We start from the raw sequence: 12,350 nt of genomic DNA, 5'->3' as shown, positions 1-12,350 counted from the left end.
GCCCCAGAAAATGTTTTTCATCCCACACACACACACACAATTCATTCAACTCTTTTCTCTGTATACATCAATGATCTTACTGCTGGTGATTCTCTGATCCACCTCTACGCAGACGATACCATTCTGTATACTTCTGGCCCTTCTTTGGACACTGTGTTAACCAACCTCCAGACGAGCTTCAATGCCATACAACTCTCATTCCGTTGCCTCCAACTGCTCTTAAATGCATGCTCTTCAACCGATCACTGCCCACACCTGCCCGCCTGTCCAGCATCACTACTCTGGACGGTTCTGACTTAGAATATGTGGACTACAAATACCTAGGTGTCTGGTTAGACTGTAAACTCTCCTTCCTGACTCACATTAAGTATCTCCAATCCAAAATTAAATCTAGAATTGGCTTCCTATTTCGCAATATAGCATCCTTCACTCATGCTGCCAAACATACCCTTGTAAAACTGACTATCCTACCGATCCTTGACTTTGGCGATGTCATTTACAAAATAGCCTCCAACACTCTACTCAGCAAATTGGATGCAGTCTATCACAGTGCCATCCGTTTTGTTACCAAAGCCCCATATACTACCCACCACTGTGACCTGTATGCTCACGTTGGCTGACCCTCACTTCATATTCGTTGCCAAACTCACTGGCTCCAGGTCATCTATAAGTCTTTGCTAGGTAAAGCCCTGCCTTATCTCAGCTCACTGGTCACCATAGCAGCACCCACCCATAGCACGCACTCCAGCAGGTATATTTCACTGGTCACCCCCAAAGCCAATTCTTCCTTCGGCCGCCTTTCCTTCCAGTTCTCTGCTGCCAATGACTGGAACGAACTGCAAAAATCACTGAAGCTGGAGACTCATATCTCTCTCACTAGCTTTAAGCACCAGATGTCAGAGCAGCTAACAGATCACTGCACCTGTACATAGCCCATCATATCCCATCCAACTACCTCATCCCCATACTGTTATTTATTTTATTATGCTCCTTTGCACCCCAGTATCTCTATTTGCACACTCATCTTCTGCACATCTATCACTCCAGTGTTTAATTGCTATATTGTAATTATTTCGCCACTATGGCCTATTTATTGCCTTACCTCCCTTATCCTACCTCATTTGCACACACTGCATATAGACTTTTTCTATTGTATTATTGACTGTATGTTTGTTTATTCCATGTGTAACTCTGTTGTTGTTTGTGTCGCACTGCTTTGCTTTATCTTGGCCAGGTCTCAGTTGTAAATGAGAACTTGTTCTCAACTAGCCTACCTGGTTAAATAAAGGTGAAATAAAAAAACTGCATTAATACACAAAATCAGATTTCATGGAATACTTGATATGATTAATCATGTGGTTTACAGTACTTTATTGCTAACAAGCAAACATTTAGAGTTGAAGTCAGAAGTTTACATACACTTAGGTTGGCATTATTAAAACTTATTTTTTAACCACTCCACAAATTTCTTGTTAACAAACTATAGTTTGGGCAAGTTGGTTAGGACATCTACTTTGTGCATGACACAAGTCATTTTCCCAACAATTGTTTACAGACAGATTATTTCACTTATACTTCACTGTATCACAATTCCAGTGGGTCAGAAGTTTACATACACTAAGTTGACTGTGCTTTTAAACAGCTTGGAAAATTCCAGAAAATAATGTGGCTTTAGAAGCTTTTGATAGCCTAATTGGCATAATTTGAGTCAATTGTACCTGTGGATGTATTTCAAGACCTACCTTAAAACTCAGTGCCTCTTTGCTTGACATCATGGAAAATCAAAAGAAATCAGCCAAGACCTCAGATATTTTTTTTTGACCTCCACAAGTCTGGTTCATCCTTGGGAGCCGTCATACCGCTCAGGAAGGAGATGCGTTCTGTCTCCTAGAGATGAATGTACTATGGTGCGAAAAGTGCAAATCAATCCCAGAACAACAGCAAAGGACCTTGTGAAGATGCTGGAGGAAACCGGTACAAAAGTATCTATATCCACAGTAAACCAAGTCCTATATCGACATAGCCTGAAAGGCCGCTCAGCAAGGAAGAAGCCACTGCTCCAAAACCGCCATAAAAAAGCCAGACTACGGTTTGCAACTACACATGGGGACAAAGATCGTACTTTTTGGAGAAATGTCCTCTGGTCTGATGAAACAAAAATAGAACTGTTTGACCATAATGGCCATCGTTATGTTTGAAGGAAAAAGGGGGAGGCTAGCAAGCCAAAGAACACCATCCCAACCATGAAGCACAGGGGTGGCAGCATCATGTTGTGGGGGTGCTTTGCTGCAGGAGGGACTGGTGCACTTCACAAAATTGATGACATCATGAGGGAGGAAAATTATGTGGATATATTGAAGCAACATCTCAGGACATCAGTCAGGAATTTAAAGCTTGGTCGCAAATGGGTCTTCCAAATAGACAATGACCCCAAGCATACTTCCAAATTTGTGGCAAAATGGCTTAAGGACAACAAAGTCAAGGTATTGGAGTGGCCATCACAAAGCCCTGACCTCAATCCTATAGAAAATTAGTGGGCAGAACTGAAAAAGCGTGTGCGAGCAAGGAGGCCTACAAACCTGACTCAGTTACACCAGCTCTGTCAGGAGGAATGGGCCAAAATTCACCCAATTTATTGTGGGAAGCTTGTGGAAGGCTACCCAAAACGTTTTACCCAAGTTAAACAATTTAAAGGCAATGCTACCAAATACTAATTGAGTGTATGTTAACTTCTGACCCACTGGGAATGTGATGAAAGAAATAAAAGCTGAAATAAATAATTATCTGAACTATTATTCTGACATTTCACATATTTAAAATAAAGTGGTGATCCTAACTGACCTAAAACAGGGAATTTTTACTCGGATTAAATGTTAAATGTATTAACTGTGAAAAACGGAGTTTAAATGTATTTGGCTAAAGTGTATGTAAACTTCCGACTTCAACTGTACATTGCTTTAAATTGAGATATGTCCTGTATTTTAGTTCTGATTACTGGGAGTTCGCTCAAGGTCTTGTTCTGTTGTCCACTGACAGAATAAGGTGTTGGATATGCCAGGCTAGCTGCAGCTCAGTGTTAGCCTGGAGCTGGGCCGTTACTCAAAGTAGGTTGATGCACATTCGTGTCCACTGACTGTGACCGTGGAGCGGCAGGTGAGCTGGACTGTCTCTGTCCTTGCCTTGAATGTGCTGTAGGTATACCCTGTGGAAGAGATAGCAAGGGGTTAGACAAATCCACAACACATTCAACAAAAGTATCGATATCTGAATATTAGGCTCATATAGTTCCAATATTGAAGTAGACAAATTAAATATGTTAGCCTACTGAGAAAAGAGAAGATACATGCAACAGTTTTGCTTACATATGAGAGCGGAGAAGGACACACCCTGGTCCTGTTCCGTCTCCTTCGCTTATACCGGGGTGTCTTCTCAGTAGGCCTGGTCTCGTTCACTACCACCAGTCCAACGGAGGGTGCTGCGCGTCTTTGTCCTAGGGGAATGCGAAACACCCTGCGCGCTCTTCCGAATTTAGGTTGACAACCTGTTGGGACCTCCGTAGTCTAGGGAGGGCAATGTTTGGACCCTGAGGGACAGGGATGGGGTTTAGTCTTCTGGGTGGCACTGGCACATTAGGTTGCAAGGACTGTGTTGAAGACGCCGGCTCAGCATATTCCTCCTGTGGGGGCACTGGGGGCACTCACATGAAAAGAGTCGTCGGACAATTCTGAGACACCAAACCCATTTCGGTAGCAATAAAAAACGGTGCGCAAAAACCTTAAACGTAATCCAGCCTAGACCTACCTATATTTTATCCAGACGGTAACACGGTTTATTCGGTTGTAACCACAGACTATTTCTCTTCTAAAAAGATCCTTGTCCTGTCCAGCACTTTATGGGCAGCCCGGCCATTAGCACATTTTGATGAGGCGGGAAGCGCGAGAAACCGTGTTATTTACGTCGAAAAAGACACTTGAATCGTCAAGAGCACATTACATAAGCAATTGACAGGTGCGTCATTTGGGTAGGCCAAATCCCATAGACTCCCAACGTAAATGCAGATGGTACATCACGTACGCAATTAATACCTACAGCATGCTATGGATGCTCAGTCATGAGAGGAGGACCAAAGGCCGAAACTATAATAGATTGTCTGTAATTTTAAACAAACTTAAACATTTGGTTGCAATTCAAAAGTAGCTGGACATCATGTGAAATTGAGGATGATACCCGGTTAAAGAGTTTGTCTAACTCAGGGAGGAACATAAGGGAAGCCAGGGGGAACGTCACTCAATACAAGATACTACATACAGTAGGTTATATTGGACTCCAACAAGGCTTCATAAAATGGGTTTTATCGACAATAATCTGTGCTGGAAATGTAAATTTGACACAGGGACATCTTAACAGGCTATATAGGAATGCATAGCTACGTTTCTGGAAGGATATTCTGAAACATTTGGGAGAATGGTCCGAATCAACAATCCCGGTTTCACCAATAATATCTCTCTTAGGTGACAACATAATTACCTAATGTATCAAATGAGGAATTTTCACTGATCACTGTTGGTATCATTACAGCTTCTAGATTGATTCTTCTACTTTGGAACGGCCATGCCACTCCTACTATGAAACAGTGGATAGAATTAATGCTGGAAGGGGCATCTTATGAACAAATGGTTGCTAGAAATGAAAACGTTAAGAGAATCCGGACACACTTTCTTTGTCATGTCGTTTCTGGGACCGGGAGGTGATAGCCCATGTTGTATGTTAATACTGTGCTTGTGAACCCATGTTGTATTGTATCTTATGCGATGCTGAAGTAGTATTAGATTGTGAATGCGTGTTATCCTGGAGGGTAGGTCTAGATGTCATGCTCAATGTTTTTATGCTTTACAATGTGTTTGTTTGATTTTAAAAAAGGACTAAACTAGTAACTTAAATAGCCCCAATTTGTTTTCGCTGGACATCATTCTAACCCATGTAGCCTAATGAACAGTAGGAAGTAAAGAATGGGGCAAATGTAGAGGCGGGGCTGAACAGTCTAATGGCAGGCTGTGTGTGTTGGTGTCGAGTTCTCCTCGCGCCCTATTTTGCCCACAGACTAGTTCTACATTTGGCACACGTACAGACACGCTTACCCCCTGCCCCACCAGCCAGACACAGGCCCAGCTGAGCCCTCTGGGTGAGTGATCCTTTATGAGTGGTGATGGTGGGGGGCTCACCTGCCCCAAACGCAGAGTGTGTGACTGAGAGGGTTGTGTGTGTGTGTGTGTGCGCATATATATGTCTGTTTGTGCGTTCCCATGCTTGTGTGTGTGTGTCTGTCCTATAGGGGCTTTATATGAAAGTGAATGTGCCCACGGGGAGCTGCCACGGGAGAAGTAGTGGGCATGCCAGTGCCAAGTCTTCGAGACAAGAGGAATACATTGAGGAGCGGGGGTAGACAAGGTTTTTACCATCAATCAGGGAATGCCCATAAAAGTGGCACCCTGCCATTTTGATTCTCATACTCAGTATAGCCCATCCAGACAACCCATGGACTATGTCCGTGCTAAGACCCTCCATTTTGACTGTTGCCATCGGTTTCATCCCACAGCTTGTTCTACACGCTTCTTTTTAATATGGTTCTGGAGGAATAAGAAATATTATAAACCGGGTGGTTCGAGCCCTGAATGCTGATTGGCTGACAGCTGTGGTATATCTGACCATATAGCCCGGGTATGACAAAACATGTATTTTTACTGCTCTAATTATGTTGGTAACCAGTTTATAATAGCAATAAAGCAGCTCCTGAGGTTTGTGGTAAATTGCCAATATACCACGGCTAAAGGCTGTATCCAGGCACTCCGCGTTGCATTGTGTGTAAGAACAGCCCTTAGCCGTGGTATAATGGCCAATACCACACCCCCCGGCCTTATTGCTTAATTCTACCACTAGTCATTTTTTGTACCCATAGAGCAGTAGACCAATATACTTTTATATGTTCGTCTGGAATATGGTGTTTGTGTGTGTATTTTTCTGCTTATGCTTGTTGTACCTCCTGAGTGTTTGCTTGTGTCTGGGCCACAGTTGCCTCCCTGCGCCCTGCTAGAGTTTGATGTTCAGTTTGATGACTGAGGCTCTTTGATCCAAGGCTGTGTAAATTCAGGGAGCGGAGACAGACTCCTGCGGCCCCAGAGCTAAGACATAGTTATACGCACACGCGCACGCACAGATACACACACACCACTGGAACACAGAGAAGGGAACAGGCATCACTGCTGAGCACGTGTCACGTTCAAAGCCCATATAGAGTTGCATGAACAGCAAAATTGCAACATTTTGTTTATTAATGTCTGAACACTTACAACGAACCGCTCCTCTCATGGCTTAACCTAACGTTGCGGAGTCCTTACTTCCTTTTATCAGGGGAAACGGAAGTTAGGTTGAAAAATACTGTATCCCTGAAAACCATAAACATCTGCTTTCTGCCAATGCCGCGAAGGGCGGTCATGGCTAAGACACAATTATAAACGTTGAAAAATATTTGAATTATGAATTCAACTCAGGCCGTGTGGTGAAAGTTAAGCACAATGTTTAATTAGCTGTCTCTTCTCACCATCTTTGCAACAAAATTGTGTGTCAGTCGTTCCAGTTATGGTTACATATTTGATGGGCTCTTTGAAAAACAGACTTTATTCCTCTAGTGATATATGTTTTACTGCTGCAGCAGTGTGCTTTATTGCTGTTTTAACACCAAATACTAATCCTCCTCAGTTTATAGTTCACAGCCAAAATGGTGCCACAGTTTCTTGTTCACTGTTTTATCACTAATGAGTAACAGCCACAGAAAGACAGTAACAGAATCGCTAGTTGAACCACTAGACAGAGATTAAAGAAACCGATCAGTGTCCATACTGTTTGAGGGGGGTTGGTTAAGACTGGGGTTAGTCAATAGAAAGCTCCATCGACCAAATAAAGTCACTGCATAATCCCACATTTCCGGGTGGATAAAAGTGACCGTTGTCACCCATTGCTCTGCCACTTTCTATTTCTCACTCAGGTCTGCCTCTTTAAGGGAGCAGGGGCTGCTGGGATGGCAGACTGTTGGGGGGAAGGGGGGGTGGCCCTGCAGGACCATTTGTGCTGAAGCTCATTTGCACAGCGACACTTAATTGGCTACAACAATTAATTAATGTGTTGGAAAGTTGGCACAAAAAGTTCATTTAAGAGGGTTTTAATAAGCAATTAGAGGAAAACCAGGAGAGAAAGGGAATTACCAGACTGGAAAAGAGGAGAGATGGACAGGAGAGATGGAGGGAGGAGGAGAAATAGAGACAGAGGAGAAAACCTGATCACAAAAGGCAGGTGTATGTTTTGATAAAATATATCGGTCAAGTTCAACTCTCTCTCATGACCGAATGTGAAAAACATAGTTTTGAATACCTAACAAATGATCTGAGGTCATTATTCTCCTTTCAGAGAATGTCGTTACTGTTATTAACTAGACTTAAGCCTCATGCTATATGTAGTGTGTGCTGCACCCTGACCCCTAACCCTAGACCCAACTTGTCCCGGCGCCAGCCAGGCCCAGTGTAAAATATCACATGACTAATGAGAGGAGGTGGTTGGAATCCTGGGGAAGATGTCCTTGGAAGATGAATGCATTTTCAGCAGAATAATTAACTTAATTAACAAATTCACATGCATATTCATCAGCCTATTAATGTCTGCTCCGCGCTGCTTGATGAGCAATGCGGTAATAACCATTTCATTTGCATACTGCGATCACACTACTCTCTCCCGTCCCCAAAAAAGAGAGAGGGAAGGAAATTCAAAAAACGGGTGAAATAGGAAGCACTCATAAACACTCATACTGTCGCCAAAACTTACGTACACTTTCATATACTATACACACAGGTACATGTAGTCAGTACCTACAGTACTCACAACCCCACATTCAAACATACAGTTTAACTAGAGCTTCTACTAGTTGTGTATGCAGTGAATAATGTAGTTCCTGCTGTCTATTAAGTTTCAACAGCTGTGAGTATTGGTATTAGGCTCAATAGGAAAGTGAGATGGGGGTCTACCCTCCCCAGCTGTCTCTGTCTTCACTCCCTCTCTCTCTCTTGCTCTTGTTTCCTGTTTGCATCTCTCTCTCCTTGTTATTAATTCATCTCTAACATACTTGTCTTTTTATTTATTTATTTGTTGCTTTTTGAAGTTTCTCTCGTCTGCCTGTCAGTCCGTGTTTGTGGGAGAGTGTTTGTGTGGCTGACTGTGTGAGCACTTGTGACAGTTATTTTTTTGTGTGCTTGCGAACGTGTGGAACCTTCTCCTTTTTACAGGATATGTGTGTGTGTGTGTGTGTGTGTGTGTGTGTGTGTGTGTGTGTGTGTGTGTGTGTGTGTGTGTGTTTACGTTCTATCTGTCTCCATTGGTATTCTGAGTGGTACTGATTCTGTATGTGCTGTTGTCACTGATGAACTGTTTGTGTGTATTACCTCAGAGTCTGTACACGCATCATGGAGTTGCATAGATGTCTGTGTATTTCTGTTAATGTCTTTGATGGAACTTGTATTTGATAGTGTTTGTATTGGGAGAGTGCATGTCAAAATACAGCTTGTTCTTTATCTATGATGCGAGCTTGAAAGAATGAGTGTGTGTGGTTTAACATTGAAAGTGTGTGTGTGTGTGTAGATCTGTACGTGTATGGGTGGGATCTTAAGTAAGTGTCTGTGTTTGTGTGTGCCAGGGAGTGTGTGTGTATAGATCTGTACGTGTATGGGTGGGATCTTAAGTAAGTGTCTGTGTTTTAGTGTGTGCCAGGGAGTGTGTGTGTGTGTGTGTGTGTGTGTGTGTGTGTGTGTGTGTGTGTGTGTGTGTGTGTGTGTGTGTGTGTGTGTGTGTGTGTGTGGTGTGCCAGCTTGTGCTCAGACAGCAGCAGTTTGCGGAGCGAGAATAAAAAGTGAGGAGTGATGCCAAGTGAGTCCCAGGAGACAAATTCAGGGGATAGAGAAGAAAGAGGAAATAAAACAGGATTTCACACACACACACACACACACACACACACACACACACACACACACACCGAGACCCAGAGATGTGCTGTGTCGAACATACAAACAATCTAACACACACATACAATGCACACAGTCACACCAACACATATCATTGTACTCATTTACAAACAAACGTTTGAATACTTTCATCAATTCATACACCAACACATCAGCACTGAGAAGGCCAAGTACACACAAACACACTTGCAGTCCATCCTTTCTTTTCCCATCCCTCTCTCCCACTCTTTGTCAGAGGGTGGTGACACATTGTGTGCAGTGTGACACGGTAAGGTCTGGTTTGACTTCCAACTACTCCCAGCCTTCACACCTCTGCCCCCTACTGGGCTAGCCGCGTCACAGCACCTGACCTTCCTCCCTCCCCCCACTGCCTGCCAACTGTCCAATAGAAATGAATGGTAAATAATGTATTGTTTCATTTTGGAGTCTCTTTTATTATAATTAAGAATACAATATGTTTCTTAACGTTTCTATATGAATGTGGATGCTACCATTATTACTGATAATCCTGAATGAATCGTGAATATTGATGAGTGAGAAAGTTACAGATGCACAAATACCAAAATGCTAATCTCTCCTGTTATTGTAATGGTGAGAGGTTAGCATGTCTTAGGGGTATGATATAAAATGCTAATCTCTCCTGTTATTGTAATGGTGAGAGGTTAGCATGTCTTGGGGGTATGATATAAAATGCTAATCTCTCCTGTTATTGTAATGGTGAGAGTCTTAAGGCTATGATATTTGTGCGTCTAACTTTCTCACTTATCATTATTCACAATTCATTCAGGAATATCCGTAATCATGGGAGCATCCACATTCATGTGGAAGGGTTTAGAAACTATTCTATTCTATTTACAATAAAAGTGACTCCAAAATGACACAATAGATTATTTACCATTCTTTTCCATTGGGCACAAAATAGCCTAGTGGTTAGAGCATTGGACTAGTAACCGGAAGGTTGCCAGATCAAATCCCAGAGCTGACAAGGTAAACATCTGTTGTTCTGCCCCTGAACAAGGCAGTTAACCCACTGTTCCTAGGCTGTCATTGAAAACAAGAATTTGTTCTTTACTGACTTGCCTAGTTAAATAAAGGTAAAATAAACTAAAAAAAACAGCTGAAGAACCTTTTTAGAACCCTTTTTTTCTAAGAGTGTACATTTCATGAATATCACAATGAATTGATCCAGAAGTTGAAGTCAACACTTTATTGGTTTCTGATGCAGCTGGAATCATTTAGTCACTTGTAAAAAATATTATATAAAACACAATTCTATACATATGTACAACAGCTAGCAATATCTATATCACAATGCAGTGGTGAGCATAATAGGCATTCATAATTATACTATAACATCAGTCCAATTGAATATGGATGTCGTGTTGGTTCCAGAATGTTCTTCAGCTGGTGAACCTCTTCTTGTGTTGGGTAATGGCAGCTGGTTTAGCAGGCTTTGGCACTGTGCCGATGTTGGCAGAGATGTTGAGTTTGGGGAGCTGTGATTCAGGCTCCTTGTAGACAACCGTCTGGTCCTTTCTGAACCCATAGCCAGGTGGACAAGCCTCTGGTACACTTTCTTCCCCACCCACTGCTTGGACCTCTTGCAGAAGATTTGTTTCTACTGCAAGTCTCTTGGAAAGACATGAAGACTGATCACGAGGATGTGTAAAACATGAAGACTGAACACGAGGATGTGTAAAACATGAAGACTGATCACGAGGATGTGTAAAACATGAAGACTGAACACGAGGATGTGTAAAACATGAAGACTGATCACGAGGATGTGTAAAACATGAAGACTGAACACGAGGATGTGTAAAACATGAAGACTGATCACGAGGATGTGTAAAACATGAAGACTGAACACGAGGATGTGTAAAACATGAAGACTGAACACGAGGATGTGTAAAACATGAAGACTGATCACGAGGATGTGTAAAACATGAAGACTGAACACGAGGATGTGTAAAACATGAAGACTGAACACGAGGATGTGTAAAACATGAAGACTGAACACGAGGATGTGTAAAACATGAAGACTGATCACGAGGATGTGTAAAACATGAAGACTGAACACGAGGATGTGTAAAACATGAAGACTGAACACGAGGATGTGTAAAACATGAAGACTGAACACGAGGATGTGTAAAACATGAACACTGATCACGAGGATGTGTAAAACATGAAGACTGAACATTAGGATGTGTAAAACATGAACACTGATCACGAGGATGTGTAAAACATGAAGACTGAACATGAGGATGTGTAGCCATAGAATCAACTGTGTTCTTTAAACAAAAAAAGGGTACAGTAGACTGTTTTTTTATTTGTGAAAAGTTTGAGGGGGGTTTGCCTTGTAGACAGTATAGTCGTGTATTGTTGTGTATGAGCACCTACAGTTGTGCTGTTGAGTAGACAAGCACTGCCTACTATACAGTGAAAAGGCTAGAATAGTTTATTAAGAGCCTCTCTCCTCTATGCCAAAGAACTGACTGCAAGGTTGGGAAAAGTTTGAGGAGCTCTTGTCTAGTTGACAGTTTAGTGTGTTGGGGATTTTCTTCTTCTCAAGAGGGTATTGAGCTTTCATAAATACCGTTGGCTGTGCAGGTAGCCTAGTGGTTAGAGCGTTGGGCCAGTAACCGAAAGGTTGCTGGATCTACTCCCTGAGCTGACAATGTAAAAAACTGTCCTTCTGACCCTGAGCAAGGCAGTTCATGTTCCCCGGGCGCCGAAGACGTGGATGTCGATTACGGCAGCCCCCCGCACCTCTCTGATTCAGAGCTGGGTTAAATGCGGAAGACACATTTCAGTTGAATGCAGTCAGTTGTACAACTGACTAGGTATCCCCCTTTCCCTTTCCTGGCTTGTTTAAAAGTCAGATGATGTTGAGCTTATTCCAGGCTGATCGCTTTCATCTAATGTGTCTACAAGCTCTGTACTACTAAAGCTGAGGTGAAGATCATCAGTAACAGGATTAGTAGTCGGTGATTAACCAACATTTGACTACTTTGTCCCCATCAATACACACTCAAACAAGGTACTATATCCACCCACACCCCTCATATCAATAGATCATGCATTCTAACCTTCACACAAACAATACCCATCCCCAACAGACGCCAGTCAGTCACCAACACCATCCCCCACCAACACCTCCTTTTCTCCAATTGAGACTTCAAGCCTTGCAACAGACAAAGCAACAGTAGAAGTTGTAGCCTACTTGTAAACACACCAACCATGAAAACAAGACACTGACTATGTTTATTCCCCGCTTCAGTATATTGATTT

This window comes from Salvelinus namaycush, chromosome 3, assembly GCF_016432855.1.
Source record: "Salvelinus namaycush isolate Seneca chromosome 3, SaNama_1.0, whole genome shotgun sequence".
Classification (NCBI taxonomy): Eukaryota; Metazoa; Chordata; class Actinopteri; order Salmoniformes; family Salmonidae; genus Salvelinus; species Salvelinus namaycush.
The sequence above is the reverse complement of the archived record's forward strand: the minus strand, read 5'-3'. Positions refer to the sequence as shown.